Source organism: Salmo salar, chromosome ssa03 (genome assembly GCF_905237065.1).
Source record: "Salmo salar chromosome ssa03, Ssal_v3.1, whole genome shotgun sequence".
NCBI classification, from domain to species: Eukaryota; Metazoa; Chordata; class Actinopteri; order Salmoniformes; family Salmonidae; genus Salmo; species Salmo salar.
Genome location: NC_059444.1, coordinates 37,061,589 through 37,079,860, shown reverse-complemented (window position 1 = coordinate 37,079,860; position 18,272 = coordinate 37,061,589). Strand labels below are relative to the sequence as shown.

General features: G+C 42.4%; 1 protein-coding gene across 2 annotated transcripts in view; it reads right to left on the bottom strand.

Annotated features, from left to right (window-relative positions):
• LOC106600236 (cadherin-24) overlaps nucleotides 1-18,272 on the bottom strand; it is a 123,163-nt gene that overhangs the window by 73,332 nt on the left and 31,559 nt on the right. The gene's annotated exons all lie outside the window — the stretch shown is intronic.

The following is an 18,272-nucleotide window of genomic DNA, read 5'->3' as shown; positions in this document are numbered from 1 at the left end:
TAACTGAACACCTCGCTCTCCCTATCCCATCTCCCTCCATCCCTCTTCCGCTCTCCTCCCTGCAAAGTCGACCAGTGTGAGTCGATTAACCCTGCAGTGTGTCCTTCTCTGTCACCCTGCCACATGCGCCGCATGGCCCCAGCCAGTCAGAGGGTAAAGACACGATGACTTCCATCCATCCACCATTGTGAATCACTCCACAGAAAGAAAAGCACAGGGAAGGGCTATCCTGCCCTCAAAACAAAACCTCTGTTGTCAGGCTACTAGGTCATAATTAGATAATGTCCCCTACAGAAGGCCTTCAGACCACAGACACACACAGGAAATACACCCTGTACTTCCTGTTGTTTACAATATGACAGACTGTCCAACTAAAACCTGTCACAGTATAGGGCAATTGTAACATGGCACTGTGTTTTTCAAGATTCTGGTCCCAATTAATTGCGCAAAAAAGAAAACACCCTCACTGCAGGTACATTGGGAATGTTTACGCTGTATGTCAAGGACAGGTGTACTTTTGAGTCATTATCCACTAACAATGTCTCCAAGGAGGAACAGCTTGCGGGTGTCAGTTTTAACACCGTTAACACATCCTATACAGCATAAATACTCCTATAACATGGTTTTCCTGTTCCTGAGATTGACCGAAGTGAGGCCTCAATCACATCTGCTATTGTTGTAGAATATATAGCTACTGTAAGGAATGTACAGTATCTGCTGTACTAGCAGCCTTGGGGCTCTATTTTAGGCTGGCGTTAAGGCGGCGCTAACGTCAAACGCACATTAGTTAGCAATTGCGCCGTGTAAAAACTGGCGCACTGGCATTTACCCGGCCCTAACACCAGGCTCGGGCAATTTACTGTCTTATATCAGTGTGTCCTTAAAAACATGATCCAAAGTGCTAATTTTAGTTAGCGCTGATAGAGATATTTAAGGCCAACCAAAAGCGGTAACACAGTTGGTTATGGCAACATGAATTTTGACAGTGGAAACACAGCCTATACACCCGGGACACACACTGCCGATATGAGCATGGAACAAGAGTAGGCCAATGTGCTTTTGGTGCCTGTATACGTATTTACAAACATATATATATATTTTTTTTAATCCACTTTGTTTTATTTGATTAAAAACCAAGCATAGCCTCCCTTCCTCTCAATTAAGGCTTTTTTTTTGTCTGCCCAATGAAATCGCAAAGTAGTCAAGACCTTCGATGAAGGGTTTGGCTCCTAAGACCGATTGGAAATAAATCTTAATCACCAAAGCTTTATTAAAACATCTAGTAAAACAGCGAGCTGACGTTCCCTTTTGATCGATGCATTGTAGGCAGGCCCACATTATTTTTGCCACGCAGGTCCCGTATTGGACTTGCGTAAAACCCCACCATTATGTAGGCTATGTGTCCATGCCCATCATGAAAGGAGAGATGAGAACCTCAGTGAATACCGATGAAACCTTATATTAAGAAGTTATTTGTAATCTGTAAAAATGGCTTTTTTTCTGTTTCATATGTTCAAAACCCAAGCCCTCCTTTAGGTCTACTATAACGAAGGCTAGTTCGACAGAAATGCGTGTCTTTTTTTATCCTGGGGATTTGATGATATCATTACATTTGACATTTATTTATTGTTGTTGTTTTTTGCTAAACTGATTGCTTGTTTTTCGTAACATTGTATTACAACCAAACTTAATAGAATGATTCACCTTCCTGGTTTTACGTTGACAACGTCCGTCCGTGGCACGCTTGCAGTGCAACTGATGGAGATGTGTGACTACCATCTGATCTGTAAATGGTTCCGATTATGTTCATAAAACATAGGCCTATTTAGGAGCAGTATACAGACGGTGGGTCGACATTCTCCCTTCTCTTATAATGGATCTTTGTCCAGCTCCTGTTAAAAGTTTGGATGTGTGTAAAAACCCTCCATAGTCTTCATTGTTGTAATATTATATGCCCACGGGGAGAAAGTAAGGTGCCTGTAAGTGTGACATAGCCTATTTAAAATAAGTTGTTATTTTGTTTAGTTTAGAATTTGATTCGAATTATTCGTTCTCTTTTTAGGCCTTTTCAATAATGAATTGAATCTTGCTTATTGACAATGTTTGGCATGCAATTACTTAGAACAATGAGGACTGCAAATGGTTTCAAGTTAACCTATTTAGCAAAGATGGGATAGGTCTACATTTTTGTTATTTATGTTCTGTAAGCCAAACTATAACGGACCAACATTGGAATTGGATTTGATTCCAAGGTAACACATAAAAGACAGTAAATACACAACCTGAAGCAACTACATATTTCTCCATGGAGCACGTTCTGATTGGCCGGTGAGGGGCCCGAGACTCGACACGCCCACAACGTGTTCATTCATCAAAACCCAGCCCTTTCGTGCTGCCGCCAGCAAGTGCGATGATAACTGCGACAGTGAAAATAGCTCAAATATTTGACACGCCCCTGAACCTATAGAGCTACCGCCTGCGTTAGGTTTGTTAAAATAGGCCCCTTGAAGAGAGTCATAAAGAGACATGAGAGAGAAAGATCCCGATGAAGGCAAGAAAACACATTAACGCAGAGAGCAAAAGATGTAGTGAAATAAATGAAGAATGGAGGGAGGGGGATAAACAGATAAGGAGCGCTAGTACGTGATGGGCGACAAAGTTAAAACGATAGAGGGATGAGGGAAGAGGTTGACATGGGTTAATCCTCCCCATTCCCTACCATTCCCGGGAAAAAGGAGGGACAGCAAATGAGAAGGAGGGAGATGGCTAGGAGGAGAGGGAGAGAGGGGGGGGATCAACGTAGAGCTTAACCTATTGCTGCTGATTAGGTAGTGGATGAATGCTGGGTCAGGTTGTTTAATCATGATTGGATTTGCTCTGCAGTTTGTTTTCAGTAGAAATACAGTATATCTTGAAGGGGGCATGTCTCTCCAATGTGGTTGTGTGTGTTTTAAATGGCTGCTAGATTAGATTGTGCTGGAATGAACTGGCATAGGCAACATTATCATGCATACAACAAACCTTAGGAAACCACATTCATCTACTGGAATGTGTAATGACATTGATTGGAGTAATAACACTGGCATGGGCACGAAAACAACAGGAGGTCAGCAATTTTTCTTGTTATTATCCTTTAATATTATTCCTCCCCTGCTGATAAGCCAGAGTGAGAAAGGGAGAGGTGCGGTGCCACTGTTCCTGACGCTGATGGGTGCGGTAATATCGGCCCATTAATCCCAATGATTGGCAAACATTGTAAAGGGACGACCCTGTCCTCTGTCGCCACGGAAACCTAGACAGACCATCCTAGACACCTTCCCAGCAGCAACTTGTTTTGTTTATGTCTGAAATTGACTTTGCAAGCAGGCTGCAGGCAGAGAGAGAGAGAGAGAGAGAGAGAGAGAGAGAGAGAGAGATGGTGTCAGCTATAATAAGGCGATTCAAGGTTCAATTCCCTCTGGAATAACTCGTCTATATCCCCAATCAAGCAATCAAGGCAATTAACCTGGATTCCTCTGGTGAGATCCCAGCTGTGTGGTTAGCTACGTGTAAAGATGTAACCCAGCAATGTCTCTCTGGTAAAGGGCATCTGCTCAGCCAATCAGCAACGCAATGTAATCACGTTTCACACTGTGTTAATCACTTCAGCTTAATGTATCATTGGTATGAAAACAATCTTATACTCTATTAACGGAGAGGGAGGGAGGGAGAGGAAAACAAAATAGGGACGAGAAGAGTGAATGCAAGGGAGAGCAGGAAAGTAATGACTTGAGAGAGAGAGAGCAAGAGTGAGAGAGAAAACAGCAGCAGGGGAAGGAAATAAATGAGAAAAGGAAAAATGGAGGAACATTGTGTACATCTCCAAAAACTCTTACTTTTCTAAAACCTCACTAATTCAATCTGGGGGAATCCAGTTGAGTGACTGATCCCCCCCCATCCACCCCTCATCGTTCCCATTTCAGAATAGAGCTCAGAGAAACTCCTAATCCTCCTTCTGATACCCACACCCTGCAAAGCACAGAGAGATACAACAACACCAGAGAGAGAGAGAGAGAGAGAGAGAGAGAGAGAGAGAGAGAGAGATGTCAGGAGATGGTGGAAAGATACAAGTATGGGAGAGAAGGAGAGGGGGAAGAAAGGTGACAAGGGAAACAGAGAGAGAGAGGTGGAGTAAAAGAAAGATGGGTGGGAAAGGGGGGAATAACAGAGGACTGTGTCGTATTTGAACTCAAGTCTATTGGTCTCATCAGTCCTGACAAATTCTTCTTTAATTAAAACCCTAAATCCTCCACACTTTAAAGCCCTTCTTATAATTAACGCTCTGATCCCCCCCCCCCCCTAAAGAAAAACAATTAAAAACTTTTGCGATTTTTACTTCAAACCCCATTAATTAAAAAACGCAAATGAACAATGGTGTGATATTGAGGCAGACCCCCACTTTGCTCATTAGCTGTTGGTTAATTGCTCCAAACTGCTATGTTTACCAGAGGGACACTAAAGACAAAAATATCAAAATTTTACCTCCTTAATTGCACCTCTTTAAAGATTGTGGACGAAAGGGAATGGTTTGACTTTCAAGATCATAGGAACGTGGTTTTTTAAAGCTTATACATTCTCTCTGGGTCTCTCTTTTCACTGTATAGAATTACAGTCTTTTAGAAGTGATCATTAGGAGACCATAGGATCCAACCACCAATAACCCATGTGTTTCTGCCATAAACATCAATACAGGAACTGTACTACTTGCGCTCTCATTGTAATGGTGGACTGGTGAACCGTTTTTTGAGGTATCCCTTCTGGAAGCAACTCAATATATAAAAATATATATAAAAATATATATATACAGTACCAGCCAAAAGTTTGGACACACATACTCATTCCAGGGATTTTCTGTATTTTTTACTATTTTCTACATTGTAGAATTATAGTGAAGACATCAAAACGATGAAATAACACATATGGAATCATGTAGTAGCCAAAAAAGTATTAAACAAATCAAAATATATTTTATATCTGAGATTCTTTAAAGTAGTTACTCTTTTCCTTGATGACAGCTTTGCACACTGTTGGCCTTCTCTCAACCGGCTTCATGAGGTAGTCACCTGGAATGCATTTCATTAACAGGTGTGCCTTGTTAAAAGTTACTTTGTGGAATTTCTTTCCTTCTTAATGCGTTTGAGCCAATCTGTTGTGTTGTGACAAGGTAGGGGTGGTATACAGAAGATAGCCCTATTTGGTAAAAGACCAATCCATACTATGGCAAGAACAGCTCAAATAAGCAAAGAGAAATGAAAGTCCATCCTTACTTTAAGACATGAAGGTCAGGCAATCCGGAACATTTCAAGAACTTTGAAAGTCTCTTCAAGTGCAGTCGCAAAAACCATTAAGCGCTTTGATGAAACTGGCTCTTATGAGAACTGCCACAGGAAAGGAAGACCCAGAGTTATCTCTGCTGCAGAGGATAAGTTCATTCGAGTTACCAGCCTCAGAAAATGTATCCCAAATAAATGCTTCACATAATGCTAGGAACAGACACATCCCAACATCAACTGTTCAGAGGAGACTGCAGGAATCAGGCCTTCACAGTCTAATTGCTGCAAAGAAACCACTACTAAAGGACACCAATAAGAAGACTTGCTTGGGCCAAGAAACACTAGCAATGGACATTAGACTGGTGAAAATGTTTCCTTTGGTCTGAGATTTTTGGTTCTAACCGCCGTGTCGTTGTGAGACGCAGAGTAGGTGAACGGATGATCTCCGCATGTGTAGTTCCCACCATGAAGCATGGAGGAGGAGGTGTGATGGTGTGAGTTTGCTTTGCTGGTGACACTGTCAGTGAATTATTTAGAATTCAAGGCACACTTAACCAGCATAGCTACCACAGCATTCTGCAGTGACACGCCATCCCATCTGGTTTGCGCTTAGTGGGACTAGCATTTGTTTTTCAACAGGACAATGACACAAAACACACCTCCAGCCTGTGTAAAGTCTATTTGACCAAGAAGAGAGTTATGGAGTGCTGCTTCAGATGACCTGGCCTCCACAATCACCTGACAACCCAATTGAGAAGGTTTGGGATGAGTTGGAACACAGAGTGAAGGAAACGCAGCCAACAAGTGCTCAGCATATATGGGAACTCCTTCAAGACTGTTGGTAAAGTATTCCAGGTGAAGCTGGTTGAGAGAATGCCAACAGTGTGCAAAGCTGTCATCAAGGCAAAGGGTGGCTACTTTGAAGGATCTCAAATATAAATTATATTTCGATTTGTTTATCACTTTTTTGGTTATTACATGATTTCATATGTGTTATTTCATAGTTTTGGTGTCTTCGCTATTATCAAATCGAAATCGAATTTTATTGGTCACATAGACGTGTTTAGCAATGTTATTGCGAGTGTAGAAAAATGCTTGTGCTTCTAGTTCCGACAGTCCAATAATATCTAACAAGTAATATCTAACAACATATCTTCATAACAAATACCTAATACACACAAATCTAAGTAAAGGAATAGAATAAGAATATATACATATATGGATATATGCTATTTAGAGCGGCATAGGCTAAGATGCAATAGATAGCATAGAATAGAGTACAGTATAAACATATGAGATGAGTAATGCAAGACATGTAAACATTATTAAAGTGACTAGTGTTCCATTTATTAAAGTGGCCAATGATTTCAAGTCTGTATGTAGGCAGCAGCCTCTCTGTGCTAGTGATGGCTATTTAACAGTCTGAAGTTGTTTTTCAGTCCCTCGGACCTAGCTTTGATGCAACTGTACTGACCTCGCCTTCTGGATGTTAGTGGGGTGAACAGGCAGTGGCTCGGGTGGTTGTTGTCCTTGATTATCTTTTTGGCCTTCCTGAGTGCTGTAGGTGTCCTGGAGGGCAGGTAGTTTGCCCCCGGTGATGCGTTGTGCAGACCGCACCACCCTCCGGAGAGCCCTGCAGTTGAGGGCGGTGCAGTTGCCATACCAGGCGGTGATACAGCCCGACAGGATGCTCTCAATTGTGCATCTGTAGAAGTTTGTGAGGGTTTTAGGTGACAAACCCTTGAATGAGTAGGTGTGTCCAAACTTTTGAATGGTACTGTTTATGTCAGAGACTGTGCTGAAATTGCTGATGGTCAAGTGTCAATGTCATCCAGTCAAGAACTCATGCTTGCCCTCCATTCCACAGCATAGGCCAGACATGGCTCATCCATCATAACTCCATAACCCATAATCCATCACTGCAGCATCAGCACACTGCTAACTTGTCTGGTACTAGAGCTAAACCACTCTCAACGTACTCTGTATTTTCCCAAACATTTCACTTCTTTTTATTCCTCCCATCCTGAAAACAGCATAGACCAGAATACATTTCAAGCTGGTCTATAGCGATCCTTGCTGGTCAGTGCTGGTCTGATGCTGGTCAAGCTGGTCCGACCAGCATAGTCTAATTGGTTCTGCTGGCATACCAGTCTCGTTGTGTTTTCGAAGGTGACCAGACTTCGTTGCGTTTTTGCTGGTGATCAGCATTTTCTGTGTTTTTGCTGGTGACTAGCCTTCACTGTGTTTTGGACACTGATGACCAGTATAAGCTATGATGTTTTATAGCTTTATGATGTTTTATAGTCCCACAATCTGCATTCAGAATGACTGCCAGGGTTAGAAAGATGAATAAATAAGACTACCTAAACTGGAACAACCATTTCAGTAACAGGTGCAGTAAATCCAACTAACTAGATTGTATTAGTTTAGAAAAATATGTGTTATTTATCTTTCTGTAGCGTAAGATACATTAATTGCTTAATTAATCAATCAACACTGTCATACCACACACACCCGCAGCCCCCGCAAGGCAGAGGGGCCCATGGTTTTTTTTCTCTCATCCTCATGGCAAAATGTGTAAAATAGCAGGAAATTAGCTTAAAAAATGTTACATTTTCTCAGCCTCATAGCAAAATGTGTAGAATAGCATGAGATTAGCTATAAAACTGCACATTTTTCTCTCCGCCCCAAAGGAATGTGTAGAAATGCAGGAATTTTGCTTTAAAACAGCAACATTTTCTCTCAGCCTCATGGCAAAATGTGTTGAATAGTATAAGATTAGCTATTATGACACCACAGTGGAGGTGTCATAACACCCTTAAAACCTAGCGGTCAAACAGGGAAACGGTTCCAATTGTTTTTCCACCATTCATTTTTCGCATAGGGGATTTTAGAAACACTTAAAATATGGGCTGTGTTTCATGTAGGCTAAGCCTGGCAAGACGTTTTGATGATCATGTAAATCTCTTTTGGACAAGGTGACTTTTATCAATATATTTGTCTCTATTTATTCTCAGATTTTTAAATTCTAATTAGCAACAAAGTAGACATCTACAAATCCCTGCAAGCTCCTGCACGTCATCTCTAGTGGACACCTTTGCTAGCAGGTATTGTCACAGAATGTCACGCCAGGGTAAGCCTTTACAAAACACAAAAATGAAAAATGAAATCCCTCTACACCTGCATTACTTGCTGTTTGGGGTTTTAGGCTGGGTTTCTGTACAGCACTTTGAGATATCAGCTGATGTAAGAAGGGCTATATAAATACATTTGATTTGATTTTAATGAATGGTAGAAAAACATCTGGAACCATTTCCCTGTTTGACCGCTAGGTTTTATGGGTATTATGACTCATACTGTGGTACTCTATACCTTGCTCAGGTCTATCTATACCTTGCAAGCTATACCTTACTCAGACCTGCGGTACACCACTGTCAATCGATGAACATGCAAAAACACAGATATTGAAAGAAAGAACTCTAACTGCAATAGAGCATGCTGGGAAATATGATAATTTGGGGCATGGTTTTGCAGACCAGCAAAATTCTGATTATTTGGGAGTTAACCTCACATAGGATTTCAACTCACAACCTCTCGGTTACTGGCGTAGCACACCCTCCATCAAGGCCTCCCCCCAACCTCGCCCCAAAAAAGGGGTTGTGGTCCCCCCGGAGGTCAGGTCCCCCAGATACCATATGAATATGTGACGCTTACCAAATGTATGGTCACAGTTTTGTGTTTATTTGATGTGTTTTGTATTTTTTTGTTGTTATGGTTTTATTATTTGTGAGGCATAAATTGTATTACTTTGATTTTATTATTGGAGTCCTTCAGGTTTGTGCATTAATATGCCCTGAAAGGTATTGGTACAACTAGGTGAAGCCAGCAGATCTGTTGGTTAGTGGCCTTTACACTGGTGATCGTGACCTCCCTTCCTCATTCTATTGACAATTGTATTTACACAATTGTATTTATTCCACCTTTCATGCTAAACAAAGATAAATAGCATACATTTTTCTGAAATAATCCAATCTGTTAGTTGGAATTATTGCATCCTTTTATTGAAATGGTTGTTCCAGTTTAGATGGTTTAGGTAGTCTCACGTATTAATCTTTCTAACCCTGGGAGTTATTCTGAATGCAGATTGTGGATGAATACAAGTCAAATATATATATACAATTGACGTCGGCAGTTTACAAACACTTAGGTTGGAGTCATTAAAAGTCATTTTTCAAACAAACTATTGTTTTGGCAAGTCGGTTATGACATCTACTTTGTGCATGACACAAGTAATTTTTCCAACAATTGATTACAGACACATTATTTCAATTATAATTCACTGTATCACAATTCCAGTGGGTCGTAAGTTTACATACACTAAATTGACTGTGCCTTTAAACAGCTTGTAAAATTCCAGAAAATTATGTCATAGCTTTAGAAGCTTCTGATAGGCTAATTTACATAATTTGAGTCAATTGGAGGTGTACCTGTGGATGTATTTCAAGGCCTACCTTCAAACTCAGTGCCTCTTTGCTTGACATCATGGGAAAATAAAAATAAATCAGCCAAGACCTCAGAAAATAATTGTAGACCTCCACAAGTCTGGTTCATCCTTGGGAACAATTTCCAAATGCCTGAAGGTACCACATTCATCTGTACAAACAATAGTACGCAAGTATAAACACCATGGGACCACACAGCCGTCATACCGCTCAGGAAGGAGATACGTTCTGTCTCCTAGAGATGAACGTACTTTGGTGCGAAAAGTGCAAATCAATCCCAGATCAACAGCAAAGGACCTTGTGAAGATGCTGGAGGAAAATAGGTACAAAAGTATCTGTATCCACAGTAAAACGAGTCCTATATTGACATAACCTGAAAGGCCGCTCAGAAAGGAAGAAGTCAATGCTTCAAAACCGCCATAAAAAATAAAAACTACGGTTTGCAACTGCACATGGGGACAAAGATCGTACTTTTTGGAGAAATGTCCTCTGTTCTGATGAAACAAAAATAGAACTCTTTGGCCATAATGACCATCGTTATGTTTGGAGGAAAAAGTGGGAAGCTTGCAAGCCGAAGAACACCATCCCAACCGTGAAGCACAGGGGTGGCAGCATCATGTTGTGGGGGTGCTTTGCTGCAGGAGGGCACTTCACAAAATAGATGGCGTGATGAGGATGGAAAATTATGTGGATATATTGAAGCAACATCTCAAGATATCAGTCAGGAAGTTAAAGCTTGGTCGCAAATGGGTCTTCCAAATGGACAATGACTGAAGCATACTTCCAAAGTTGTGGCAAAATGGCTTAAGGACAACACAGTCAAGGTATTGGAGTGGCCATCACAAAGCCCTGACCTTAATCTCATAGAAAATTTGTGGGCAAAAGTGTGTACGAGCAAGGAGGCCTACAAACCTGACTCGGTTACACCAGCTCTGTCAGGAGGAATGGGCCAAAATTCACCCATCTTATTGTGGGAAGCTTGTGGAAGGCTACCCAAATCGTTTGACCCAAGTTAAACAATTTAAAGGCAATGCTACCAAATACTAATTGAGTGTATGTAAACTTCTGAACCACTGGGAATGTGATGAAAGAAATAAAAGCTTAAATAAATCATTATCTCTACTATTATTCTGACATTTCAATCTTAAAAGAAAGCTGTGATCCTAACTGACCTAAAACAGGGAATTTTTACTAGGATTAAATGTCAGGACTTGTGAAAAACTGAGTTTAAATGTATTTGGCTAAGGTGTAAGTTTATTTCAGCTTTTATTTCTTTCATCACATTCCCAGTGGGTCATAAGTTTACATACACTGAATTAGTGTTGGGTAGCATTGCCTTTAAATTGTTTAACAAGCGCAACGTCCCTGGGAGATCTCGCCATAGAGTCCCTATGAAAAATTCAGGGCCGGTGTTGCAGCCAGCAGAGAACTCCTGCCTATGCTGTCACTCACCATGCCCACAGGTCCAGACCAAAGTAGCCCAGCCTGTCTTTTCTTCCTTTCTCTGCAGCCCTTCAACAACACACATTATCACATCTCTCATCAATATTCATCCTGGCCCCTCTTCTCCAGGTCTGCTCACGTGTATGTATTTATGGTCCTTTGTTGCTCAGTTGGTAAAGCATGGTGCTTGTAACACCAGGGTAGTGGGTTTGATTCCCAGGACCACACACAAGTAAAATGTTTGCACGCATGACTGTCGCTTTGGATAAAAGCGTCTGCTAAATGGCACATATTATTATATTACCTATAGGAATGTAACAATTCACCAAAACGCATCGTTTCCTGGTTCAAATGTTTAACACTAGAACCGTTAAAGCGGTCATTTTGACTGCTTGTGATTATATTACATTTTTGACAATTTTTTTACTTTTTCAAGTCATGCCACGCCCAACATCGTGGAACCTTACGTTGGCAAGAGGAGAAACATCACCATGGACAATTTCTTCACTTCACTGTCATTAGTTAGGTTTCCATCCAATTGGCGACAGATTTTCATGCGAATATTCTAGAATCCGTATAAAGAAACTGGATGGAAACGGGGTTAGTGGCGAGCAAGTTGTTTGCAAAAAAAACGAGTCTGGCCGGCACCATGAAAAAAGTGATCCTGGGCTGTATCACAACCGGCCGTGATTACAAATTAAACAACTTCTTTGCGCGCTTTGAGGACAATACAGTCCCACCGGGCTCTCCTTCTCCGTGGCCGACTTGAGTAAAACATTTAAACGTGTTAACCCTCGCAAGGCTGCCGGCCCAGACGGCATCCGTAGCCGTGTCCTCAGAGCATGCGCAGACCAGCCTGCTGTGTGTTTACAGACATGTTCAATCTCTCCCTATCCCAGTCTGCTGTCCCCACATGCTTCAAGATGGCCACCAATGTTCCTGTTCCCAATAAAGCCAAGGTAACTGAACTAAATGACTATCGCCCTGTAGCACTCACTTCTGTCATCATGAAGTGCTTTGAGAGGCTAGTTAAGGATCATATCACCTCTACCCTACCTGACAAGCTAGACCCACTTCAATTTGCTTACCGCCCCAATAGGTCCACAGATGATGCCATCGCCATCACACTGCGCAATGCCCTATCCCGTCTGGACAAGAGGAATACCTACGTAGTTCATTGACTACAGCTCAGCATTCAACACCATAGTACCCTCCAAACTAATCATTAAGTTTGAGTCCCTGGGTCTTGACCCCGCCCTGTGCAACTGGGTCCTGGACTTCCTGACGGGCCGCGCCCAGGTGGTGAAAGTAGGAAACAACATCTCCACTCCGCTGATCCTCATCACTGGGGCCCCACAAAGGTGCGTTCTCAGTCTCCTCCTGTAATCCCTGTTCACCCACAACTGCATGGCCATGCACGCCTCCAACTCAATCATCAAGTTTGCAGACGACACAACAGTGGTAGGCTTGATTACCAATAACGATGAGACAGCCTACAGGGAGGAGGTGAGGGCCATCGGAGTGTGGTGTCAGGAAAATAACCTCTCACTCAATGTCAGCAAAACAAAACAAAACGCACACAGACAGTGTAGTGAAGAAACCTCAGGAGGCTGAAGAAATGTGGCTTGTCACCAAAAACCCTCACAGACTTTTACAGGTACACAAACGAGAGCATCCTGTCGGAGGGTATCACTGCCTGGTACGGAAACTGCACCGCCCACAACCGCAGGGCTCTCCAGAGGGTCGTGTGGTCTAAACAACACATCACCGGGGGCAAACTACCTGCCCTCCAGGACACCTACAACACCCGATGACACAGGAAAGCAAAAAATATCATCAAGGACAATAACCACCCGAGCCACTGCCAGTTCACCCCGCTTCCATCCAGAAGGTGAGGTCAGTACAGGTGCATCAAAGCTGGGACAGAGAGATTGAAAAACAGCTTCTATCTCAAGGCCATCAGACTGTTAAACAGCCATCACTAACACAGAGAGGCTGCTGCCTACCTACAGACTTGACATCATTGGCCACTTAATAAATGGAACACTAGTCACTTTAATAATGCCACTTTAAGAATGTTTACATATCTCGCATTACTTATTTCATATGTATATACTGTATCCTACACTATCTATTCTATACTATCTATTGCATCTTAGCCGCTCTGTCACTGCTCATCCATATATTTTATAGTTATATATTCTTATTCCATTCCTTTACTAGATTGTGTGTATTAGGTTTTGTTGTGGAATTTGTTAGATATTAGATTTTGTTGTGGAATTGTTAGATATTACCTGTTAGATACTGCTGCACTGTCGTATCTAGAAGCATAAGCATTTCGCTACATTCGCAATAACATTCTCTAACCATGTGTATGTGACCAATAACATTTGATTTGAAGGGAGGTCCATCGAGGCCCAGCCATTCTAGCGTTAAGATGCGAGTGCATCAGTCTACGGGACCCCAAACAGATCCAAAAGTAGCATGCATCAGTCATAAAATTGATTAAATTAAATTGATTTAGACCTTATGAGTCGCAGGTTCATTACATGTTTTTACTCATATTACCTTCTTTCTACCTTCCGAAAATACCTCATGTTTTCTGACAACTGATGCGTCCTCTCCTTCAGTATCAAACGAAGCCTGCAACTGTGTTGATCATCCAGTCATTGATCAACAAGTTATTTTGCATGCCGAACAAACCAGGCAATATCAACATCAACAATCAGTGCATTTGGAAAGTATTCAGACCCCTTCACCTTTTCCACATGTTGTTACGTTACAGCCTTGTTTTATTCCACTAATCAATCTACACACTATGCCCCAGAATGACAAAGCGAAAACAGGTTTTTAGACATTTTTGCAAATGTAAATTTATAAAAATAAAAAACAGAATTACCTTATTTACATATGTATTCAGAACCTTTGATATGAGACTTGAAATTGAGCTCAGGTGTATCCTGTTTCCATTGATCATCCTTGAGATGTTTCTACAACTTAATTGGAGTCCACCTGTGGTAAATTCAACTGATTGGACATGATTTGGAAAGGCACACACCTTTCTACATAAGGTCCCACAGTTGACAGTGCATGTCAGAGCAAAAACCAAGCCATGAGGTTGAAGGAATTGTCAGAGACAGGATTGTGTAGAGGCACAGATCTGGGGAAGGATACCAAAACATTTCTGCAGCATTCAAGGTCCCCAAGAACACAGTGGCCTCCATAATTCTTAAATGGAAGAAGTTTGGAACCACCAAGACTCTTCCTAGACCAAGCTGAGCAATCGGGGGAGAAGGGCCTTGGTCAGGGAGGTGACCAAGATCCCGACAGAGATCCAGAGTTCCTCTGTGGAGATGGGAGAACCTTCCTGAAGGACAACCATCTCCGCGGCACTCCACTAATCAGGTCTTTATAGTAGAATGGCCAGATAGAAGCCACTCCTCAGTAAAAGGCACGACAGCCCACTTGGAGTTTTCCTAAAGGCACCTAAAGGACTCTCAGACCATGAGAAACAAAATTCTCTGGTGTGATGAAACCAAGATTGAACTATTTGGCCTGAATGCCAAGCGTCACATCTGGAGGACTGGGGTGAAGGTTCACCTTCCAACAGGACAACGAACCTAAGCACACAGCCAAGACAACACTGGAGTGGCTTCCAGACAAGTCTCTGAATGTCCTTGAGTGGCCCAGCACGTGCATGGACTTCAACCCGATCGAACATCTCCAGAGAGACCTGAAAATAGCTGTGCAGCAATGCTCCCCATCCAACCTGAACAGAGCTTTATAGAATTTGCAGAGAAGAATGGGAGAAGTTCCCCAAATACAGGTGTGCCAAGCTTGTAGCGTCATGCCCAAGAAGACTCGAGAATGTTATCGTTGCCAAAGGTGCTTCAACAACGTACTGACTAAAGGGTCTGAATACTTATGTAAAATGTAATATTTCAATTTATTTTTATATATATATATATTTTCAACAACAAAAAAACAGTTTTTGCTTTGTCATTATGGGGTATTGTGTGTAGATTGATGAGGGGGGAAAAAATATTTAATCCATTTTAGAATAAGGCTGTAACGTAACAATGTGGAAAAAGTCAAGGGGTCTGAATACTTTCCGAATGCACTGTATGTGGTCATTTTTAGAGGGTAAAGTTGATCATTTCTTAACGAGGACAACAATTGCTTTTTCTACCCGCACTGTACAGTCAAAGCACTCAAAGCAGAAGAAAAAGAAAACATCCAAAATGTTTGCTTTTTGTTCCCCCACTTTTTTTTAATACATATTCATTAGCTATGTTATAGCACATTTTTTAAGATACATATTGATACATTACTAGCTCAAACACTTTGAATCTGCAAAAATGTCAAATTAATTAGTGGGTGATGTTGATTTCAGATCAAAAGTGTGGGAACAAAAAGCAAACATTGCCCCCCCTTATCTGATAGTGGGGTGGTAGATGCCAGTTTCCCTTATGGTTCAGGTGCCTACATACACACATACACTCAAAGGCCCGTTTATTAGGTACACCCATCTAGTATCAGGTCGGACCCCCCTTTGCCATGAATGGATGCACCTGGTCAGCAACAATGTTCAGAGACACTGTAGCGTTGAATTGTTGCTCAATTGGTATCAAAGGACCTAACGTGTGCCAGGAAAACATTCCCCACACCAGTACACCACTGCCACCAGCCTGTACCGTTGACACCAAGCAGGATGGATCTATGGACTGATGCTGCTTACGCCAAATCCTGACTCTGCCATTAGCATGACGCAAAAGGAACCGTGATTAGTCGGACCAGGCAATGTTTTTCCACTCCTTATTTGTCAGTGTTGGTGATGGTGTGCCCACTGGAGCCGCTTCTTTTTATTTTTTAGCTGATAGGAGTGGAGACCGGTGTGGTCGTCTGCTGCAATAGCTCATCCATGATAAGGATCAACAAATTCTGCATTCCAAGATGCCGTTCTGCACACCAGTTGTACTGCGCCGTTATTTGTCTGTTTGTGACCCGCCCTGTCACATCTGCTCCTTCCACGTCCTCTAGTGCTCATCCTGTGTCTCCTTGACCTGCCGCCACTCCCCCAGTGCTCTCTTCCTCTCCGTCTGTGTATGTGTGTGTGTGTGTGTGTGTGTGTGTGTGTGTGTGTGTGTGTGTGTGTGTGGGCGGAAACAGGTGTGCTGGAGTCAGAGCAGATCCCCACCAGCTGCAACCTGTTCCATAATCATGACCTCTACATATACTCAGTCCTGCCTCTTCCACGCTGCCAGATCGTAATCTCTGCTCAGTCAGTCCATGTTTCTAGCCATTTGTTCCTGTTGTGCCTGTTTTCCCTTTCCTGACACTGTTTTCCTACAGATCTGCCCGCTCTGACTCTGGTCCCTGTCTCCAGTCCGACTTCTCATCAGTCCTGCTACTCTGTCCTGGATTCCCCACTCTACGCTCCCTTGGATTCCCCTCCGGACCTGCTTACCCTGTCCCAACACCTCTCGCTCCAGCCTCAGCCTCCACACCTGGTTGCCGGCAACCCGCCCGAGCTTCCCCTGGCCTGCACTCAATCTTCCCCTGTGTTTCAATAAATACCTTGTTTACCTCATCCCAGTCTCCTCATCTGAGTCTGCTCTTGGGTTCACCTGTTCCGCTCCGCGTGACACCGCCTGTTAGCCTGCCCGATTCTTTCCATCCTTCTTCAACCTCTCTCATCAACAAACTGTTTTTGTTTTTGCCCAAAGGACCCACTGACTGGATGTTTTTTTTTTGTCACACCATTCTTGGTAAACCCTAGACACTGTCGTGCGTGAAAAGCCATTTCTGAGATACTGGAACCGACAATCATACCACGCTAAAAGTCGCTTAGGTTGTTTTGCCCATTCTAATGTTCAATCGAACAGTAACTGAATGCCTAGATGCCTGTCTGCCTGCTTTATATAGCAAGCCATGGCCACGTGACTCACTGTCTGTTGAAGCGATCCATTTCCGTGAACGGGTGGGGTACCTAATAAACTGGCTACTGAGTGTACATGCACATCATTTACACACACACACACACACACAAACACACACACACACACGCAAACAGAGAGAAGTCAACTCAGACAAATCCAGCACAGAGGCCAAACTCATGAGGTCCAATACCAGCATATTTGAATTTAGAATGGAAAATGAATGTGTTAATGCAACAAATCTTATCACATCGCATTGATTAATTCCTCTGATCAAACTGAATCGCACCGAATCGTTTCAAACTCAAATGTATCATTCCTGTATCGGATCGGATCGGTATTCAGTATCTATACTGAACAAAACTATAAACGCAACATGTAAAGTGTTGGTCCCATGTTTTGTGAGCTGAAATAAACGATCCCGGAAATGTTCCACACACACAAAGAGCTTATTTCTCTCAAAGGTTGTGCACACATTTGTGTACACCCCTGTTAATGAGCATTTCTCCTTTGCCAAGATAATTCCTCCACCTGACTGGTGTGGTGTATCAAGAAGCTGGTTAGACCTTTGACAAGTACGAACACACAGGAGTGCTCATTCTACAGTGGTCCCTGCAGCGTACACTCAAACCGGTGGAATTAGAACACTTATTTAGAACGTCCAGTTACGACTGGCGCAACAGACATTCACAGAAGTAGCGACCGCATGAAACAATTCTCATCCAAACTGGAAAATGTAGGCTACATTAGTCGTAGCGCTAAGGATGACCTAACACAAGCGGTCATATTTAGCTAACTCTTAGCTGACAGAAATCCTAATATTAATTATCTAATAGCAATTACTAATTACAATTCATCACATAACTGGTGACCAGTGATCAAGATAATGGAGTAATACAGTTTAAAAAAATCTAAAGTAATCCAACGATGGGTAGTTTGTGCGTGCTGCCATGATTGTTTTTTGGCTTCAACCAAAGATAAGATGTTACAAGATGAGTTGCGTCTGTTTGCAGTATGCATGTTGAAGGGTGTCACGATTCCCACCGACGGTGGCGCCCCCTCCTGCTCGGGTGGCGCTC